The sequence below is a fragment of the Sceloporus occidentalis genome, unplaced genomic scaffold (assembly GCF_023333645.1).
Source record: "Sceloporus occidentalis isolate IW3139 unplaced genomic scaffold, rSceOcc1.0.p SCAF_1, whole genome shotgun sequence".
NCBI lineage: Eukaryota > Metazoa > Chordata > Lepidosauria > Squamata > Phrynosomatidae > Sceloporus > Sceloporus occidentalis.
Window position 1 is genome coordinate 180,353,704 of NW_028316981.1, and position 17,092 is coordinate 180,370,795.

At 41.7% G+C, this 17,092-nt stretch overlaps 1 protein-coding gene across 6 annotated transcripts in view; it reads left to right on the plus strand.

Moving 5' to 3' along the window:
• The first annotated feature begins 263 nt into the window (after positions 1-263).
• Positions 264-17,092, plus strand: part of LOC149322921 (serine/threonine-protein kinase WNK3-like) — a 136,313-nt gene continuing 119,484 nt past the window's right edge. For 4 of the 6 annotated variants that reach the window (XM_089484788.1, XM_089484753.1, XM_089484773.1 and 1 more), the window contains exon 1: positions 9,787-9,884. The gene's annotated coding sequence lies outside the window, so the exon portion shown is untranslated. Of the gene's footprint in view, positions 368-9,786; positions 9,885-17,092 lie in introns of those variants that run through there. The other 2 variants (XM_089484767.1, XM_089484761.1) reach the window with 2 other exon arrangements.

Consider the following 17,092-nt stretch of genomic DNA (forward strand, 5'->3'; position numbering starts at 1 on the left):
AATAGTACAGCCGAGGATGAGTCGGCTCGGACTGGGCTGGGCGGGGGAGGCTGCTTTGGTAGGCGCCTGCGAAAAAACCCAGGGTAGCTCAGAATGACGGAGCTTGGTACAGCCTGAGAGGCGAGCAGCACACGCGCGCCCCCTGCCGGGCGCCTGCCTGCCTCTTTCCTTCCTCCCTTCCCTCACGCGCCTCCTCCTCCACTCTGTGTCTCCATCCTTCGTCCCCCTCAGTCAGGGCCTGCTTTGTCGAGTGGGGCTCCTGAGGGAGTTGTTGGGAATGTGGTGAATGGTTATGGCCAGGTAGAGGGCCAGCAGTGAGGGGAGATGGTTCATTCTCAGACAGGGATTGAGGCAGAGACAGAGAGAGGTCAGTGAACTAAAATGGAGGCTGGAAATGATGAGATATTAATTTCAGTGGTCCCCAAACTGTGCTCTTTTTAAGGGGGGTTTGGACTCCAGCTCCCAGAATCCTAGGCTATTGGCCAACGTGGCTGAGGCTTCTGGGAGATGAAGTCCAAAATCTCTTAAAAGGAACAGTTTGGGGTACTATTATATATCAATGGTCCCCAAACTGTGCTCTTCAAGGGGTTTTGGACTCCAGCTCCCAGAATCCCAGGCTATTGATCCACACATGGCTGAGGCTTATGGGAGCTAAAGTCCAAAATCTCTTCAGGGGCACAGTTTGGGGGAACCACTGATATATTGGAATTGGGTTAAGGCTCAATAAGGCAATGTTTCCTAAGTAACTCAGTGGTTCCACAGTATTTTATCCCTCTCAGCATTCCTGTCAGGTAGGTTGGGATGGTGCAGTGGTTTGAACATTTGGACTGTCTGTGGTCCAAGACACACTGCAGAAATAATCCATTTTGAGACCGCTTTGACTGCCTTGGCTCAATGCTAGGGAATCCTGGGAATTGTAGTTTATCGTGACACCAGAGCTGTCTGACAGAAGAGGCTCAATGCCTCACAAAACTACAATTTCCTAGAATTCCCTAACATTGAACCAGGGCAGTTAAAGCGGTCTCAGACTACATTATTTCTACAGTGTGTTTTGGAATTTTGACTCTGGAGACCAGGGCAGCATCTGCACAGAAGAAATAATACAGTTTGACACCACTTTAACTACCATGAGTCAATACTTTGGAATTCTGGGAATTGCAGTTTTGTGAGATGTTTAGCCGCTTCTGCCAGAGAGCTCTGGTGCCACAACAAATGACAACTCCTGGAATTCCATAGCATTGACCCATGGCAGTTAAAGTAGTGTCAAACTGGATTATTCCTATAGTGTGGATGCAGCCCAGGGTTCGAATCCCCACTCAGCCACAAAAACCCACTGGATGGTCTTGAGCAAGTCATACTCTCTCAGCCTCAGAGGACGGCAATGGCAAACCCCCTCTGAACAAACCTTGCCAAGAAAACCCGGGGATAGTTTCGCCTTAGGGTCACCATAAGCCAGAAAGTACACAACAACAACAACAAGGTCAAGCTGAAAGCGTTTGGTCATTGTATGAGGAGTTTGAACTTGTGTTCAACTTCTCAAATTGTTATTTCAACATGGTAGGGCACACTGGATGAGATTCCCCACGATGATCACACCCTGAATTGTTTGAATCTTATTCTCATCCCACATAGTCCTCATGTTGCTTGTCATTTTCTATTGTAGACCTGCCTCGGTCCCCCTAAAATACATCTTGTGTCTTCACTGAGAAAGGAAAATCCTATTTGAGTATAGTAGATAATTGGAATAAAAGAAAAAGCAAACAATGGCTGAACGAAGGTTGGATATAGGGAGTAAGGTCTGCAGGGAGGCATTTGGCATGGGCACCTTTGGGTTAACTGAAAAGATCCATCCTTTTTACTTCACAGAGTAACTAAAAGGTATATAACCCTTCAAGCTGGCAGTAACTTATTGCTAGGAATGCACTCTTGTTTATGGGTTATGGGTTGCTATAGTCACACATTTGTCACCTGTAGGTTGCTAGTTGCTGTCCTCGAAGGTGGTTTATGGTTCTTTATACAATTCCCCCCTGCACTCTTGAAAAACACCAAATAGCACCATAGATATTGGCTCTGCATTTCACTCTAGGGTTACCTTTTTAAAAAACTGAATTTTGAACATGGTAGAACCATGAAAAGATATGTCCCCTGTGATTTTTAAAAGTTGTGATCAATAAATTTAATAGTTTATACAGCACAGTCTGTACATAGACCAAAAAGAGACAAGTTTCCTTGCCCCAAAGGAGTTTAAAACAGAACCCTGTGAGAACAAACGGGGAGAAGTGGGTACATAAGGAGAGAGATGGGCAAATGGTCTTACACATATTTAAAACTTATTTACAATTAGGAACAAAGATTAAGGAGTAATAATAGGTAATAGGAGAAGAGGGAGATTGATGCAATGAATTACAGGTGGAATGATGCAATCAAGGAAGCCATGGCCCTAACTTTGCAAGACCTGAGCAGGGCAACTGATGACATGATGGTCTCTCATTCACAGAATCAACATAAGTCAAAGTTGAATTGACAGCAAATAACAACAGCACAGGACAAATAGAAGAAGAGGGTTCTGAGGTGGAATTTGAAGGAAGAGAAATCGTTATCTTCCCTTGAATTGATCTTGACTCATGGTGACCCTGTGAATGAGAAATCTCCAAGACTCCCTATCTTTGACCTGTCTGCTCAGGTCCTGCAGGCTCAGGCCCATGGACTTTCTGACTGAATCTAACCATCTGGCCTACAGTCTTCCTCTCTTTCTACTGCTCTTCACTTTCCTCAGCATCATTGTCTTTTCTGATGAGTCATGCTTTCTCATAATGTGGCCAAAGTACAACAGCCTCAGTTTATTTATTCTGCCTTCCACTAAGAGTTTGGGCTTGATCTGTTTTAGGACTCATTTGTTTGTCTTTTTTGGCCATCTGTAGCACTCTTCTCCAGTATCACATCTCAGATTAGTTGATTTTCTTTCTGTCGGTTTTCTTCACTGTCCAGCTCTCACATCCATATATGATAATAGGGAACACGATGGTTTGGACAATCCAAATTTTAGTATTCAATGGGCCTGAACAGACAGGCCAAAATAAAGCTTCTTTGGATCACTTTGGAGGTATGCTATTTAAATGACACATGCATCTTAAGAGGCCAGAATCTGCACCAAAGCCACATTCCAGTCCTTAGGACTGGAGCGTGGCTTTGGCACGGCTTCCGGACTCTTAGGATGCATGCAGCATTTAAACAGCATACCTCCAAAGTAACTAGAAGCAGCTTTATTTTGGCCTGTCTGTTCGGGCCCAGTGTTAAGTTTTCGCAGTTTAGGATCTTGTCTATTTCTTTCTTAGCTGCCTTTCCCAATCCTAGTCTTCTGATTTCTCATGTGCAGTCTCCATTGTAATCAATGTTTGATACAAGTAGTGTATTTAAATCTTTTGGGAGTAAGTTCCTTGCATATGTTGCTTTACAGTAAAGGGCATTTATCCCTCTTCTCACAGTAATGTGTCGCTTCGTGGGTAAGAAGAGAGAGAGATCATACTGCTGGCTGACGTGATTTCCTTATAGATTATAGCTGGCTCTGAGATCTTGGGATTTATCCACAGAGTTGTACATAAAATCCATTACTAAAGGATGATGTTTGGATCACTTATAGCAAAATTCAATACAGGATGTATTGGTAACTTCATTTCTTTAGTAGTTCTGTAGAAAAAGGCCTTTTGCCTTTTCCCATCACACACCTACAGTGATGGAAGTTGCAACTGCTACAGCTCTACTTACACAACTCATGTTGGGGCCTTTCTGTTGAAGGGAATACACAAAAGGGGTGCTTGTGAATTAATTTCAGCAGACGATGTAATGAATTGCTTCAGAGGAATGATATGTGTGTGTATCAAACTCATGCTTATGATTGATCATAAACCACTGTTTTGTTACTGATTCGTCTTATGCACTCTTGGTGTTGCACTGATTATTCAGTTTTGTCTCACCAGAGAGTCCTTTACACATTGATTTTTCTACTGAGGAACATCTAGTGTTGCTGTGCATTTGAGGAGTGTTTGGAGACTCCACACAGTGTACTGAGCAGTTGCTCCTGATTGATCACACCACAGCTCTGACCTATGTGAACTTATACCTGGTCTGCAGATGTGGAGTGACAGACATCTCAGCCGGAAGAATGCATTTCAGTGTCAGGTGAGACTGGCATTTTAAAAATGTTTTTCATATAAAAATATTTCCACAGAGAAGGAAGAGACAAGGTTCTAGCACAACTCCTTTGCTTGTTAATCTGGTTTCTTATTTGCTGGTACCGTAGCTTTTAACTGCCTAGTGTTTAAAAAATTTACTGCTTTCTCTTTCCTGTGTTCCAGTTTCAAGTAGTACAATCCATTGTGGTATGTGTTGTGTTGTGGTATAGCAGAAGGCATTATTTAGAGAGCAGTGTGGTTTTAAAAAATCTAATGTGCCTAGGACTGGCACCATATCTCTGCCTATTGACTACATGTGTTTTCTTTTGTGAAAACCCACCACAGACTGGCAGCGAATAGCTTGCAGAATGACACTGGACCACCTCCGTGAGTAGTACTCAGCTAGATCAGAACTACTGTAAAGCACAGACCAAAAGACCCATGTCCCCCACCCCCGGCCTTGCCTTGTCAGGTTCAGCTGATGCAGGCCAAAACCCTAGAGCAAGGATTGTCCCCAATCCTGCCAGACTGGATACAGATCTGGTGGATTTGGCCCAATCCCGAGGTAAGCAGCCTTTAATAAAGGTCAGTTTGAACCCTGGGTTGCTGCAAAGTTTCAGCCCTCCTACTCTTTACCTTGCTGCACTGTCACTTGTACTGAGAAGCTCCCTGTCACTGCATGGGTGCATCCAGATGCGCTGTTTCTGCATCATATGCTACAACAGGGGGCTCTTCAGTACCAGCAACAGCACAGAAAGGTAAGGAGCACACACTGGTAGCAGGGAGTGGGTCCAGGAGTGGGGTGGGGTGGGTGTGTAAACACCCACCTGTCCCCATGCTGACTTGGGGAGGGACTGACCTGGGTGAGCACCAGGGTCAGAATAGTATGGGCTCAGCCTATGCTATATTGGTCCATCTGCTCAGCCCCAAAACGGTAGTCCATGGACTAGTGTTGATCTGTGAGCCATTGAATGCTGGTCTGCAGAGAGTTTCTGGAGGTAGGAGGTGCGAGGGGGGCAGATTAGTCAATAGGCACATAAATGGTGCTGGTCCCTGGCACAAAATATGGAAAAAAACTAGTTACTGGATCAAATAACTCAAGAAACACATAGTATTGCGTCCTGAATGTGAAAGAGATTAGGGAGTGTTCCTTTTTACGAGGTGAGCCTTTTCCATGAACAGTACTTGTATTAAAATATGCTTTTTAAAAAATAAAACAAGTCTTTCTGATTAATAAGAGCAACTTATTAGATACTCAAAGGTTTTAGCATTGATTAAAAGCCATAAAAACCATTTGGACTGAAAGTATACAGTATTTGGCTTTTCATGGTCTTGGGGTGCTTTCAGAGGGACATGTCCTAGTGCCAGCAGTTAAAAGATGTAGTGCAGTTTTTCTGTTATTCTTCCTTAACAAATTTTTGTGTATGGTAAGAAAAAGAAAAGGAAGAAGTAGTGGGAAAGCAGAGAAGGTTTGTAAGCAGAAGACAGCAATGTCTAGACTCTCCATAAAATTCCATGCATGAAGCAGGGCAATTGCACAATAAAAGCCTTGTCTTGAATCCTTCATGGTTTTCATGCTAGGAGAGAAGGGAGGTTGGAGTGACATACAGGGCCTTGCAGAAATATTCACATACAAATCTGACTTTTCCACATTGTGTTGTGTTACAACTTGGAACTGAATTGGATTCAACTGACATTTTTACTACTTAATGTACACAAGTTATTGAAGATGGTAAAGATAGAGCTAGGTAGTTATAGTGATATAGTGCTAGGTAGTTAAGTAAACTAAACAAACCAGCAATTGTGGATTCACTCCTTATGCTATGACATGCGTAAATAGGCTCTCCTGCAACCCAGTGCCTCCAAAATGCACATAAATAGTATAATGAATTCTACGTTTGTACAATTCAAGTGAAACATGGTCTCATATTAAATACACCTGTTTCTGGAAGACCCCAAAGTTTCCTGGAGAGCAAATGTAAGCAAAAAGCATCATGAATGCTAAGGAGATAGCAAAACAAGTCTGGGATAAAGTTGTACAGAAGTACCAGTGAGGGTTGAGTATGTATGTGTATATAAAACCAGACTATGGACATCCTATGGAACACAGTTAAATCACTTATTAAAAAAGGAAAAGAATATGTTTCAATCATGACTGCCTAGAGAAGGCCATCCACCAAAAGTGGATGAGTAAGTGGATGAGTACTCAAGTGATTGAGTAAGAAGGGCATTAGTCAGAAAACCAACTAAGAGGCTAGTGGTAATTTTGAAGGAACTGGAGAGTAATTGAGATGGGAGAAGTTGTCCATGGAACAACTATTACTTAGACACTCCACAGAATTGGATGTTATGAAAGAACAGTGAGGCAAAAATCATTGCTGAACCAAATTAATATCAAAGACCATTTTAAGTTTTAAGAAATGTATGAGACAGACAGAAAACATAGAAAAAGTTTCTCTGATGTGATAAGACAAACACTGATCTTTGGGCCTTACCACAAATTGATTTGTCTGGTGCAAAGCCAACAGTGCTCATTAACCGTGGTGAAGCATGGGGATGGCAGCATGATATCGTGGGATACCTTTCCTCAGCAAGGACTCAGAACCTGGTCTGTATTGAGGAGAAGATAGATAAAGCCAAACATAGAGCAGTTCTAGATTTCAAACAAACAAACAAACCTGTTTCAGTCTACAAGAGACCTGAGACTGGGGTAGAGATTCACCTCCCAGTATGGCAGTTAACCTAAACACATAGTCCAAATAACACTGGAGTGGTTTAAAAACAAGAACCTGCATGTCTTAAAATAGCCCAGACAAAGCCTAGACCTCAGCCCCACTGAAAATCTGTGACAAGTCTTGAAAGATTCTGTCCATGAGCAGTTCCCATCCAACTTGATAGAATTGGCATGATTTTGTCAAGAAGAATGGGCTAAAATAGTAGGATAATGATCCACAAAGCTGATAGAGACTTACCAAAGAAGATTCACATCAGCAATCGCTCCGTAAAGGGCTTCTACCAAGTATTGACTGGGGTGTTTGAATTGTGAATATGGTTTGTTTACTTAACCTTCGTGGTTTAATAAAGCTATTTGACATTTTCGCAGTGCTGAATATCTTATATATATCAAGTGGTAACAATTAGATTACTTTAAATGCCAAGTTGTAATAGCACAAAATGTGGAAGCACCAAAGGGGTGGTGGTGAAAAGCACCAGTAATGCAGTGGCTCAAGTAGTTAAGATGCTGACTCTGTTGAATGCAAGATTAGCAGGTTTGGAGTCTGATGCCCAGGTGCCGTATTATGGGTTATGCTCCTGTCACTAGTCCCAGCTTCTGCCAACCTAGCAGTTGGAAAGCATGCAAAAGCAAGTACAGTTGTCCCTCCATATTCGCTAGGATTAGGGGAACAAGACCCCCGTGAATATGGGAAAACCGCAAATAACAAAAACACTGTTTTTACTTGAGAGGACACCTCTCTAGGAATCTCTAGGTTCTCCAGTGCAACTCTGTGGTCAATGTCCAACATACACTGACCATAGAATGGCACTGGAGTAGCTACAAATGGTCTTTCAGTGCAACTTTTAGTTAAAGTTGACCACGGAGTTGTACTGGAGGACCTAGATATTCCTAGAGATAACATATTAATGAAATCCGTGAATAATCAAATCCGCAAATATCAAAGCCGCAAATATGGAGGGATGACTGTAGATAAATAGGTACCACTTCTCAGTGGGAAGGTAACAGCGTTCAGTGCAGTCATGCTGGCCACATGACCACCAGGGCAGTCCTTGGACAATGCTGGCTCTTCGACTTAGAAACGAAAATGAGCACGATCCCCTACAACTGGTTACAACTAGACATTCATATCAAGGGACTACCTTTACCTTTATAGAAGTTGGAAACAGCTAACAGCTGTAAAAAATAGTGTGTCTGCATAGGTTGCACTGGTCTGAGCAGTTGTTGTTGTTAACTGCCCTTGAGTTGGGCCCGACTGATAGCGATCCTGTGGTTGAGACATTTCCAAGTCTGCCTGTCTTTTGCTTAGGTCTTGTAGATTCAGGTCCATGAACTCCCTGATTGAGTCTAGCAATATGGTGTAAGGTCTTCCTCTTTTTCTGCTACCCTTAATCTTATCCAGCATCATTGTCTTTTTTAGTGACTTGCGCCTTCTCATTATATTTCCAAAGTATGTCAGCCTCAATTTAATAGTTTTGGCTTTCAAGGAGAGTTCAGGCTTGATCTGTTAAAGAATCTATTTATTTGTCTGTTTGGTCCTCTGTGTTATTCTCAGTACTCTTCTCCAGTACCACATCTCAAATGAATCGATTTTCTTTCTGTTAGCTCTCTTCACTGTCCAGCTCTTGCATCCACACATGATGATTCTAATTTTAATGTTCAGTTGTATTTCTTTACTGTTCAGGATCTTATCTAGTTCTTTCATCGGTGCCCTTGCTAGTCTTCTTATTTCTTGACTACAGTCCTCATTCTGATCAGTGTTCGATCTAAGGTATGGGAAATCTTTAACTATTTTGATTTCTTTATTATCTAGGTTGAATGTATATAGATCCTCCATGGTCATCATTTTTGGGTTTCTTATGTTCAGCAGTAAGCCTGCCTTTGTACTGCCACACAGTAAGTACTGTCTGTGAGCAAAATGGAAGTTACAAAGTACAAATGTGTTTTACTTATATTTTTAAGTGGTTGCTTTTTTTCCCCAGGCCCACGTGGTGTAATGGTTTGAGCGTGGAGTCTGGAGACCAGGTTTGATTCCCAGCTTGGCCATGAAACCCACTGGGTGACCTTGGGCAAGTCACACTCTCTTAGCCTCAGGGGAAGGCAAAGTCAAACCTCCTCTGAAATTGTGCCAAGAAAATCCCATGATAGGTTTGCCACAAGTTGGAAATGACTTGAAGGCACACAACAACAACAATGTTGTTTTAATATAGAGATGCTTAGAATAGGAGGCATTTAATTGTCAAATGGTAGCAGCATTGAATATATCACAGATGGATATACAAATTAATAACAACAACAACAACAATAAAAGTATATGAGGAATTCTGTGTGTGTGTGTGTATATGCACACACATTTGGCTAAGCTTGGGTAACGAGATTGTCGGTGCTACCGCATCTTTAAGCAGACTGAATTAAACAGTGAGCATCTTGACAAGTGAGCTAATGCCATCACCATATAGTCTTCTTTCTGCCTACTTATCTCTCATCACAGAAAGTGGAAATCTCCACTGGTGAGGATGGGAAAGACCATCTCCCTTTGACATCCGGGTGATGTGCCTCATCTGTACTTGTTTCTTTCTCCCCCACCCGTCAGATAGGGCAGATGGTTTACCCCGAGGTAGTTCTCTTCATTGAGACTTTGTTAGCATGTCAAGCTGTGCAAGGGCTGCCTTTGCGTCCATCTCCTCCTCCTCTGTGTGTCTCTGTGGGGAGGAGGAGGCGGGGGTTTCCTCAGAATAGCACAGCCCAGACAGAAGGTGGAAGGCAGAGGATTGCTCCTCACCTGCTTGGCAGGCAAGGTTCACCATTACCCGGAAGTTCTTCCTTGTGAGGAGGTGGGAGGGGGGGTCTTTTCTCCCTTGATGCAGTGAGCATCCACCACCTCCTCCTTGCTGCTTCCATGGGGTCTGTTTGAGAGGAATCCACAGAGATGGAGAGATGCTTCCCCCCTGGCACTGACTCAGGCTCTGTAATCCTGGGTAAGCAGCTGTGGTATAAGGATGGGAGTCTCCTCCCTGCCACCACCTTAAAGGATGGGTGGGTAATAATAAAGAGAGTGCAAGGCGAGGAGGAAAGAGGGAGGTCTGGGTGGCTTTTGTGCATGTGACTACAGTCTGGATGGATGGATCGTGTGGTGCTGGACACTGCTAAGAGAGGTGGTGGCGGCGGCTGGAGTGAAAAGATGATTCATGGGGGGGGGTTGCATTATGATACAAAGTGCCATTTCTTGGGAATGAATTGATTTGGAATCAACAGGAAAAATATGTGTGGCCTTGAGGTATCAACAAGATTTTCATGGAAGGGGTGGGGGTGAACAAAAATTTTATATGAATTTTATATTAATCTGTGAACTGTGTTTGGTCCTGGCAAGCCAGGTGTGCGTGTGTCTGGGGAGGGGGGTCATGTTGGATGGAATTTCTTTGTAGGGTGAGTCATGTGCTCAGACATGATGAGATAAGAGAAAAAGATGCGGTTCCTATTTTATATGGATATTTTAAGTAGAGGGAAGTGTGTGTGCATGTATCTTTGAAACCGACTCTGTGTGTGTGTGAAGCTGTGTATGGAATTCCAATGGGCTAAATAGGAGAAGAAAAGGGACCTTCCTTTCTCTTACATTATTTGTGCCTTTGCTCCTTCTAAACCTTCCGGTAATGGCCCATTCACCACCTTTTGTTTATAATATTTTGTCTTTTTCTTTGTGTTTTCTCTTACTGTTTGTTGGCATTTACCCTGCTGTGATGTGGTGTCAACCTTATTTTGTAGGAATGCTTTTTTCTCCTTTTTACTTAAAAAAAAAAAAGACCTTTGTGTGTGGCTGTATAGTTCCTCCACCCCTAGGAATTTTACAGACTGGATTCATCAGTGCTTTCCCCCCAGAGAGGGGAGAGGGGACATACAGAGAATATGTATTTCAAAAGAACTGTGGTTGTAATCCTAACCATACTTCTCAAGGAGCAAATGCTGTATTGGAGACAGTGGGATATACTTCAGAGTAAACATGGCTACATTTGTGCTTTTAAATTAATTTAGCTTTGTTTGGTGAAGCATTTTAATGCTGACTGGGGAATAAGATCATTTCCATCTGGGGGAATCTTTCCATGGGTAATCACCAAAATGAAATATGGCATTCTTTTGGTTTCCTTAGGTTGTCTTTAATGCGTTACTGTTTAGAATCAATCTTCATAGCTGTATGTATCCGCTCTGTAAATTATATCATGCCTTTATGTGGTGTTTTGATATCCAGGTTCCTTCAGGCTGTGTTTGAAATGAAAATCATATAATACTGTGGACATGTAGGTTGGCAGGTGGTAAGCATTCATTTTGCATAGAAAGATATTAGTCAGAAAAAAAACCCCAGATTAGTTTTGTTTTGGGTTTTTTAAAAAAAAGATATGGCTTGAAACTGTGAAGAGAGGCATTTAAATGTACCCTGTAACTTAAGCTCCTCCTTTAAGTTCCTGTTACTATTAGTGAAATCAGGACTTGGGAGCTGAGGTGCAGATTTTTGTATTTGGGTCATAAAAGACGAAGATAAATCCACTGTGGCTTAGAATTTTGACTGCTTGGTATCAGTTTATCTTGGAAAGATGCAGTACATACATCAAGAATCAAGTGAGTTCTTGCAGCTTCAGTAGCATGGAAGGACCTCTCGTCGACTTTGAATTCAACAGCAGAGTTGTGAATTGTAGTCCCTGGAAAAGAAAAGAAACAGAATTTGTTTCTTAAAAGAAAAATTGAAACGTAATGAGTAGAATATGATGCTTCATCATCCTTCTTGATATTTGGTCATAATGTGAGGTTCCAATTGCATGGTGTTCTCTGTGCATGTTGTAAAATGTTGTGATTGATTTTATAGTAGTCATGAGAAAGAGCTTTCTTCCCTCTGGCTACAAGTAACTTAGTTGAGTGACTGTAAACATGAGAAAATGACAACATAACCTCGTTAGAATATAGCCTAAATGTAGAAGCTATTCAGATTATTTTTTAGATTGATGTGGAAATGCTTAGTTCAGAGAAAGCCATGGAGAGTTTCAACATCTCTCTTTAAAAATGTTAGTCAGCTGTTGTGTGTGCACATCGACAGAGAGCGTAGCAGGCGGTTTTGACTTGTAGCTGAACCCAAATGCTTCTTTTGGCCAAAGGCCAAGATTCCTTACAAGAGACTGGGTTTCTTTCTTACTGAGGGATTTTAAACGTCGGAGGCTACTCATTCTTTGGTAGAGTTAATAATAATTATAGTTCATCTGGTACCTCATGAACCTTTTAAACTTGTTTGTTGATGGCTTTCTTTTTACAAAATGGGCAAGAGATGAAACCTTCCACCGAAAATTGAGGCAATTACATGTACTCAAGGAACAGGTGGAACAGAATTCAATTTTACATGACGTATGTTTGACTGGGTAGGATTCTGAAGGTAGGGAGGTTGTAAAGTCCTAGGCTAAAGCATTTGGAATGATAGGCAGGTCACTAGATAGATAGAGGAAACACTGTCTTTAAGTTAGAGCTTCTGGTCTCACATAGTTTTTCCTATAATTAGCTAAAGCATGAAGCTTTAGATGAATTTTAAAGTTGTTTGTACAGTGCAGAAAACATGCTTGAAAATATATTTTGGTTAAACTTTTGTTGGATAACTAACACTGGTATAACTACCCAGGCATAGGCAGTGCAGCATGGCCAGGGAAGGAGGAAAAAGGCCATGGTTTCCAGGTCGTTGTCTAAGCTGGTCCCTCAAAGCACTTAGGCCAGTGGTCCCCAAACTGTGCCCTTTAAGAGATGTTGGACTTCAGCTCCCAGAAGCCTCAGCAGTATTGGCCAATAGCCTGGGACTCTGGGAGCCAAAGTCCAAAATCCCTTAAATGGTACAGGTTTGGGGACCACTGACTTAGGCACTGAGGACACTCCCTTTCCACTGGAAGGCACTGCAGAAATTGTGTGTGTGGAGCTGGCAACTTTTTCCTCCTAATGACAATAACCTTGTCTCTTTTCACTCAATGCCACTATACAAACGTTGGGTGGGAATTCAGTAATCAGGAAAGTTATTTCACAAAATTATCTGCTTAAAGAGTATAATAATAACACAAAAATTTTATGAATTTTCGTAGACTAAAGTATACTACCTCAGATGCATAGGGTGGAGTGGAAGACAGTGACAGACATATATGTGCCATTGGTATGTGAGGAAATGTCATGACAAGACTTAATGACATCACCTACAATATTAGGGCGACTTTCATGTGCTCATTCTCCAATGTATCAACAATGTCCTTCACCGTTCTACATTGGGCAAAAAGACCAGTCCTTGCACCAGAGGATAAATGGACATAAATCAGACATTAGGAATGGAAATACCAAAAAATCAGAGGCAGAACATTTCAGTCTCCCTGGGCATTCAACCTCAGACCTCAGAACAGCGGTCCTCAAACAAAAGAGCTACAAAGGCAGATTAGAAAGAGAAACAGCAGAACTGGCTTGATGCCGCCCTTTTGAACACCAGGTTGGGACCTCAGCAACTGCACACTGCAGTCCTGTGCCTGCTTTTTGCTGCTCCTTTTTGAGCTGGCAAAAAGCCTGCTTTTTTGCCACCACCACGGCTTTGTGGAGCTCCTGCGGCATGCAGCGTATAAATGCTGTGCTGCCAGAGCACCACAAAAACGCCATCCATGTGGTCGGGCAAGTGGCGTGACACCAGCTTCGGGGCATCATCGGAGTGTGTGGCATCTAAATGCCATGCTCAGACACCACCCCGAAGCTGGCTCAAAGGGGCGATCTGTTTCACACCTATGCATTGTTCACAAACCACCATAGTTAAAACTGAACTTGTCACTTCATTTCCATACACAAAGGGTTTTGAATTTGAAATGACATTCTCACATACATTTGCATATGTATGTCTGTCTCTGGCTTCCACTCCCCCATATGCATCTGAGGAAGTAGACTATAGTCTTTGAAAGCTTGTGCTACCAACATCTTTCTTTCAGTTAGTCTCAGAGGTGCTACAAGATCTCTCTACATACTGATTCTACAGACTAACACAGCTATATCTTTGAATTCTACAAAAATTCCATATAATTTCTTATCATTTTTAGTTGTGCTGCCATTCTTCATCTAAGGCCAGTGTAAATTATCCCTATTTTAAAGTTGGTATTGGGGTTGGGAGAGAGTGCCTGATTGACAGCCACTCAGTAAGTTCATAGCTGAGGTGAGTTTTGGACTGGAGACCTCCAGGCTTACAGTTTACATCTTTTGCTCCTACGCTACAGCAGTTTTCATTCATGTCAAACTGTTCATTCAAAATGTAGGAAGGTGGCTTAAGCTCCAGTTACCTCTCTGTTTAGCCAAAACTCAGACGTACAGTAGATGCTGGCCAAAAGCCTATTGAGCTTTTGTGTTTATGGCTTGTGATTATTAATTTGTGGAAAGTATCCAAACTTTGAGCCAGATTAAAAAAAACAACTATATAAATGTTCTACAGTAGTTGTTAATGAAAACCTGTATTTCATAGCACTTGTAGAACTGTAATTTATTCTGCCTCTAAACACCAGCTAGAAACAAAACTCAGCATCAACAATGGAATATTAATTATTTACAGGCCAACAAGGAATTGCTGATCCTTTCACAAGGGATTTAGCAGCCTTGTGGTGGGAGGCATGCTTGTCTTATTTATTTAAATTCCTATGTGAATAATGCAGAGTTCAGAAGATTTTTCTTTGAACTACAGTTCCCAAAAACCCTCTGGCAGTGTTGTTGGAGTTTGTAGTCAGAAGTAACTTTTCCAACCCCTGGCATAATGCCTTGTTTTCTTGATCAATGATATATTCCAAGGTTTACCTATTATTATGGCCCTGTCTCTACTAGATGGCATTGTGGTTCAAAATGTTCACAGTGACACTGAATTTAGACTGTAATATGTTCCATATAGGGCCAATGAACCAGTGAGATCCACTACTCCAGATGTGCCTAGGACCACTTTACCTATGAATAATGGAGTCAACCATAATATTTTTGAGGTAGATGCTTACCATGATTGTTAACCAATCTGGTGAATGGAGAGGGAGGGAGTTCTTTTGTGATTCCGAATGTGCTGTATTATAATTGCCTGCTTAGCCCATGCAAAAATTGAACCCTTCTTCAAAAGAAAGTTTTCTTTACTGTTTCTAACCAAGCATGGCAGCTCCTGATGATCTGGTCTCTTTGTTGCAATCATCCTTCTGCCATGCATTGTTTTATGTTTAAGATGTCTAGACAGCATGCTGAAGGATCTTTATGAAAATATTCAGTTTTTCTCCCCATTGATTTCACATATGTTAAATAATGATTGTGGTGGTAAAGAAGGGATGTCAGGATGGAGAGGTGTGTCAGAGGAGGGGAGATGGTTCTCTGACCAGTAGAAACCCTACTCAGTGTTTCAGAAATAGTGGGGAGAGGTTTAGTGAAAATCATGAGTTAGAATCAAACTGTTCACAGCTAGGTTTAAGGGGAAAGATCCTGGGTTAAATAGCCTTTTGTTGAAACAATATTATTTTGAACATCTGTTCTAGAGCCTAAATACTCCGAAGGCACCAGAGTTTGCCTGATCTCAGAAGCTAAGCAGGGTCACCCCTGGCTAGTACTTGCATGGGAGACTGCCAGTGAATACCAGAGGAAGGAATTGGCAAAACCACCTCTGAGTATTCCTTGCCTATGCTTTATGCTTTGGGGCTGCTTTAAATTGACAGGTGACTTAAAGTTATGTACACACACATTGTTATGTGGTTTCAAGTTGCTCCAAGCTAAGGTTATCCTCCTAAGATTTTCTTGCCCATTATTTATTCGGAGGAGATTTTCCATTGCCTTCCTCTCAGGCTAAAAATGTGTGACTTGCCTAAAATCACTCAGTGGGTTACCATGGCTGAGCAGGAATCTGAACCTTGATCTTCCAGAGTCCTCATCCAGCACCCAAACATTACACCAGTGGTTCCCAACCTGTGGGTGTTTCCCTCAAACTGTAACAGTCAAAATCCATTATATTTCTTAAAGACCCAGATACATGGTTAGTCAATGCTTTTCCTTGGATTCTTTAATCTCTTTTTATTAAATTTAATCTGGCCAGTTTATGCAGCTGTGGTACACCAGAGGTTCTGAGATTAAGTTGACTAAAAACAATAGCAATATTACTCCAACTCAGTAACTCCACATGTTTTTGATCACTTTGATCTTCCTTCGCTTTTTGGAACGAAATGGTGAGCAAATAGAAACAGCATATTCAAAGATAATAAAAAAATAATATAATGAGCCCTCCACATTCATTGGGGTTAGGGGCATGGGACCCCCATGAAAGTGGAAAAACCACAAATAAACAAACACTATTTTTTTTAACCTGAGAGAACACCTCTCTAGGTATTTGTAGGTCCTCCAGAGCAACTCTGTGGTCAACATCTGCCAGATAATGACCATAGATTTGTGCTGGAGGACCTGAGGTTGCCTAAATAAGTGTTCTCTTAAGGAACCTCTAGGTCCTCCACTATGATTTCTGGTGGATATTAACCATAGAATCACGCTGGAAGACCTAGAGATTCCTAGAGAGGACATATTAATCAAATCTGTGGATAATTACTTTCTCAAAAGTCAAAGCTGCAAATGTGGAGGGATACTTGTAATATGTTTTTAAATTGGGGATTGTATGTGCAAGCCGGGTCTTTTTACAGTTAAAGAGTCACCATGGGAATGTCCCAGGCTCAGCTGGCTTTTGGTCTCAGGGGTAAACTGTTGATTGTGTGTCATACATCTGCACCTGTTAGCATATGCTTTTAGTGTCATTTTTGCAAATGACTTTGGAAGGAGAGCTACACCTGTGGATTCACATTTCTCTCATATCTTTTTGACAGTGCTGTGGGATAGCTTTAAATAATATTTCTTAATAAAGAGGGGTCAAGTTGTTAAGATTAATTCACCTAGCATATTTCTATTGGGAATTTATTTGTCTCTTTTGAAAGGTAAGAGAGTTAAATGTCCTAGAATTTCACCTCCTCCTTCTGTATACAATCCCAGTCTTATTGGTTAGAAAATGCCTCGATATTCCATCTAACATACAGATTGTTCACTAGTTTGGCAAAGATTGTCAGAGATCTTGAGAGATTTTATCAAAGCCTTTTGAAAGCACAATTATAGAATGGATCAGCTTCAACTACATATTTGATGACACACAAAA